General features: G+C 34.6%; 1 long non-coding RNA gene across 1 annotated transcript; it reads left to right on the plus strand.

The window, feature by feature from the left end:
* The first annotated feature begins 1,231 nt into the window (after positions 1-1,231).
* Positions 1,232-2,021, plus strand: LOC126747876 (uncharacterized). The gene is made up of 2 exons (XR_007664451.1): positions 1,232-1,769; positions 1,840-2,021. It is a non-coding gene; the product is annotated as an uncharacterized LOC126747876 (long non-coding RNA).
* The last annotated feature ends 3,322 nt before the right edge of the window (positions 2,022-5,343 follow it).

Genomic DNA, 5,343 nt, shown 5'->3' on the forward strand with positions numbered 1-5,343 from the left:
GAACTTCCATTTTGCAAGTTTAGTGGCAGCTTGTCCACTTTTTGTTTTACGCCTTTTTTGGGAATTGAAAAAATAGTTCCTTAACTTATTCCAAGCTGTTTTTAAAGCATCCGCTAAAAAAAAATATTATACTCTACCGGGTCTCTGGGAACAAAAACTAAACTGTGCAAAACAAATTAAAAATAGGTACCACGATTAAACAGTACAAGGTGACCATTTTTCCAAACTTTTGCATGGTATTTCCCTTATTTTGAAAGAAAGGGTGTTCTGATTTTCGCGATTCTGGACTTTTTTTTTATAAAACTTATTAAAATTTTTATAGGCCTCTTGGTTTCTTAATGCTATAGAGTGCAATTAAAAATATTGAATTTCTGACCCCTCTTATTTTTGTTATTCTTTAATATATCGCAAAACTATAAACTGGCTCTTATACAGTTTTTTACGTAGAATCCAGTGGCGTAGTTAAGTTTTCTCTGGATGCGTCAAAGCAGTTTTTTAAATGGGACACCCTGCATTTAAAAAAAAATTAACTAGCATTAAATTGCCTTTACAATGATAAATAACTTGACTAACTTTCTTTAGAATTCAAAACTCGCCATAAGAACCTGTAAAATATATAGGGAAGTTATTTTAATGTTCTTTTCAAAAATGTCAAAAATGCAGGGTGTCCTATTTGAAAAATACAAGGTTTGTCTATAACTTAAAATTTGATGCACCCAAATAAAACTTAACTAGCCACTAGATTATGTAAAAAATTGTATAAGAATCAGTTTTTAGCTTTGCGATATGTTAAAAGATAACAAAGATACGAGGCGGGTACCAAAAGTGCAAATTTTCAATTTCACCCTGCATTTCAAAAACCAAGAGGGCTACAAACATTTTGTTGGTGACATCTTTAGTTTCATAAAAAAGTAGCCCAGTGTCGCAAAAACCACAAACCGCAATTTTTTATTTCGCTTATTTTAATCTTTAAAAATAAGCAAAATACGGTGGAAATACCATGCAAGTCTCGAAAAACGAAAACTTCTTCATGAACAGTTTATTAAAAATCACATTTATGTTTTAGATTCCTTGCAACCGGAAACTCATTAAGATCTTTGGGCTTCAATTACAGAATGGGGTTCAGTACAGTACGGCAAATAGTTAAAGAGGTATGTCAAGTAATTTGGCAAGTATTGAAACCCATGGTGATGCCATCATCGACTACTGAAATGTGGAAAGATATAAGTTATGAACGACTATGGAACTTTCCGCATTGCTTAGGAGCATTAGAGGGCAAACATATTAATATACGGTGTCCTATTAATGCTGGTTCTGAATATTACAATTATAAAGGGGCCCACTCAATAGTTCTGCTAGCCCTTGTTGATGCCGATTATAAGTTTATTGTTGTCGATGTAGGAGCATATGGAAAAAACAGCGATGGTGCCATTTTTTCAAATTCTTTGTTAGGCAAATCATTAGCTAATGGCACGTTCAATGTACCTGCCGATGAGAAACTAACAGCACATGGAGAAGAATTGCCTTACGTTATAGTTGGCAATGAAGCATTTCCGTTAAAATCTTATCTTCTGCGCCCTTATAGTAAAAGAAATCTTGGCGGAGATAAAGCCAAAAAATTTTTAACTACCGTCTGTCAAGGGCTCGAAGAGTCGTAGAAAACAGTTTTGGGATTTTAGCTGCTCGCTGGAGCATTTTTCTTCGATACATAGAAGTTCAGCCAGACACAGCACAAGATATTATTTTAGCAGCCGTATGTTTGTATAATGGTATGTCAAAAACGTGACTTTGAACCGGAAAATGATTATTCAAATCAGTCTAATTCTTGTTTTACTTCAGTACCACATATTCGGCAAAATTGCACAGAGCGGGCAATGTTTGTGAAAGATAAATTTAAGGAATATTTCAACTCCTAAGAGGGCAGCGTACCTTGGCAGGCCCAAACCGTGAGACGCGGAAGAATACAGTGAAGTTGTAAAAATATATTATTAATAAATATAGAAAATTTTTGTATAGTTTTATTTACCTACTATGTTCATTTCCTCCCAAGCTTCTCCTCTCATATTCTGGTCTCTATAGTGCTTGCTTTTCATATTATAAAGACACTCGTGCTTTCGAACCAACTCAATTAGTAAAATTTTATCAATTTTTGCCGCCATTTTATCGATATGATGCCACCTTCGCGTGCACACTGCTACTACACCTTACTACGCGGTGCCACGCGACGTGATATCATATAATGAAAATCAGGCAAGAGGGGATTCGTATCATGTCGGATGGTGTCGAGTCGCGTGGGATGGGAATGCATCAGAACAGTGTACACACAATATATAAATATGCATTAAAGTCCACGGTGTCAGATCCTTCTGACGTTGCGTCGGATGGCATGGCATAGCGTGGTGTGGTGTAGCATCAGAACAATGTGTTCCCGGCTTTAACATAGCCCGTTGTGTTTTTGAAGGTGGTAAACAATGGTACAGTGAAAACATCTTGTCGGACTTAACACAAAGTGTTACATTAAATAAATAAGACAATGCAAGTCCGACAAGATGTTTTTTTTTTTTAACATAGCCCCAAAGAAAATAATCGAATGGCGTCAAGTCGCACGAACGAGCTGGCCAGTTTATAGGTCCATTCCTTGAAATTATTCGTTGCTCGAATGTCTCTTGCAATAAATTAATTGTTTGGCGCGCTGTATGGCACGTGGCACCGTCCTGCTGAAACCACATTTCTGCAACGCCTGCAACGGCTTCTAATTGAGGCACAAAAAAGTTGGTTATCACGTTTCTGTCTCCCTCACCGTTTACTATAATGTTCTGACCATCAGCATTTCTGAAGACATAAGGACCAATGATTTCAGCGGCCCATAAAGTGCACCAAACGGTTAGTTTTTCTGGATGTAACGGTTTTTCGCCGATAGCTCGTGGATTCTCATCCCCCAAATTCGGCAATTCTGCTTGTTTACATAGCCATTTAACCAAAAGTGTGCTTCATCACTGAACAAAATTTTCATATGAAATCGTGGATCAACAGCAATCTTTCCTTCCGCCCATTCAGCTAATGTACGGCGCAAAAGATGATCCTGGGGTTTCAACTCCTGGACAAGTTGAATTTTAAATGCTCGCAATCCGAGATCTTTGCGCAAAATTTTCCATAAAGTGGATGGACATAAGTTCACTTGTTGAGAACGACGACGAATTGACACATTTGGATCATTATCAACACTATGCTGCACAGAAGCTATCGCTTGTTGCGTGCGCACTGTATGGCGTCTTACGGGATGCGTATTGTCAATTAGAGTAAAAGTATTGCGAAAATGATCAACAGTTTCTCGAATTAATCTCTCTGAAGAACGATTATGAGCACCATAAAACTCACGTAATGCCCGATGTGTTTCTCGAATAGAACCATGTCTTTAAATTTGAACAATTTGGAAACGTTGCTCCGGCGTGAGTGTGTTCATGATGAATTGCCAAACCAAACTAATCTAAAAATAACCCAGAACTGTCAGGTCGGCTGTCATAAAAAACAGTGTTGCCAAATGAAAGTTCTCCGCCTCTAAAAAAAAACACCCTTTATACAGAGGTCGGCATAAGTCAGTTAACCAATTTGCATACCAAACAAAAAGAAAAAAAACGGTACAGAAAAATCGCACGAATTCAGTAAGGCAAGCACCGTTGCCGCGTTCGCACTATTTTTGAAGTTAACTGACTTATGCCGACCCCTGTATAACATTATTTCAGATTTAAATAAATAGTGTTAATAAATTAAATATTGACTATATATCTAATAATTATCTGCAAAAACATTGTTTTTCATCAACAAAACCCTTACCCCCCCACCCACCCCAAAAATTTCTCCCAATAACAAGGTTTTTTAAAAAATCACCCTTTTTCGTCCATAATACCCAATCTAATAGCGCTGTTTTTATATTAAGTATTTATATATAAAATTATATCAGATTTAAATAAGCAATGTTATAAAATTAAACATTGCATATATATTTTCTACAGAAACATTGTTTTTCATCAAAACAACCCTTACCTCCCACCCACCCCAAACATTTGCCCAGATAGAAAAATTCTTTTGAAAAAACACCGTTTTTCGTTCATATTATGTAAACTAATAATGCTGTTTTTTATCAAAACAACCCTTACCCCCCACCCACCCCAAACATTTGTCGTGTAAGAAATTCTTTTGAAAAATCACTATTTTTCGTTCATAATATTTTAATCTAATAATGCTGTTTTTATGCTAAATATTTATCTATGAAATTATATCAGATTTAATTAAATAGTGTTAATAAATTAAATATTGAATATATTATATTCAATATTTATCTGCAAAAACATTGTTTTACATCAACAAAGTTTCAACTGTGTTTTACGTATTCATACATCAACTTCTTGATAATAAAATTTAAACGAAAAAGAACAAAGGCAGCATAACGGATTAAATAGTTGAATAGACATTCGGAAATGTAGACTATTGTGAGTATGCTATATACTCATAGTATATTAAATTTAATATACACTTGAATGATTTTATAAGTCATTTTAAATACAAACGTCTACAGCAGAAGTACTATAAAAGATTTTATATATAAAAATGTTATAAAGAGAGTCTGATTTTTCATTACATATTTTACTAAACAGGAATTTCTATTCAAAAGTGAAAATCTTATTTTGAAATTCTGGAAAAGCAGCAGACAAATAATTCCCGAGCCCTGTAAAGAATATGTTCGTGTGAATAGCGCTCAGGTTTAAATCATTGACATTTTTTGTTGAACAGTTTTATACTAAAAAGGAGTTCGTCTGGAGGTTAAGTAAATAAAAGAACGTACTTTATAATTTTGAGTTGGGTCTATAAAAGCAATTAAAAATGAAGAACATATTATAGACAAACCTTATTCAGATTGATGTAATGGAAAAAAGTTTGTATGAATAAGTAGCGCTTAATTAATAATAATAGTTAAATGAAATAATAATAATAATAATAATAATGAAATGGGAAAAGTTAAAATTTATTATTGCCCTAATCCGTTGACCTCCATACAAAAATACAATTGTTGTTCAAAATGTCTGCGCATATTAGTGAACATCTTGGGCGTTATTAACTATTTCGAAGATCTTCAAGGGAAGGGCCTTCTGGCCAAGACTTTGGTTCTTAGATGATCCCACTAACAAAAAAATCCAAAGGGTTAAGATCGGGAGATCTAGCAAGCTATTCTACGGTACCTCTATGGGTAATCCATCGTCGAGCAACTAACAGCATAATATCCTTGATTCAATATTAATAAAAGTTCTTCTGTTGTACTATCAACTTAACCTATTAGAGCCCAGC

This window comes from Anthonomus grandis, chromosome 20 (assembly GCF_022605725.1).
Source record: "Anthonomus grandis grandis chromosome 20, icAntGran1.3, whole genome shotgun sequence".
In the NCBI taxonomy this organism is placed as follows: Eukaryota; Metazoa; Arthropoda; class Insecta; order Coleoptera; family Curculionidae; genus Anthonomus; species Anthonomus grandis.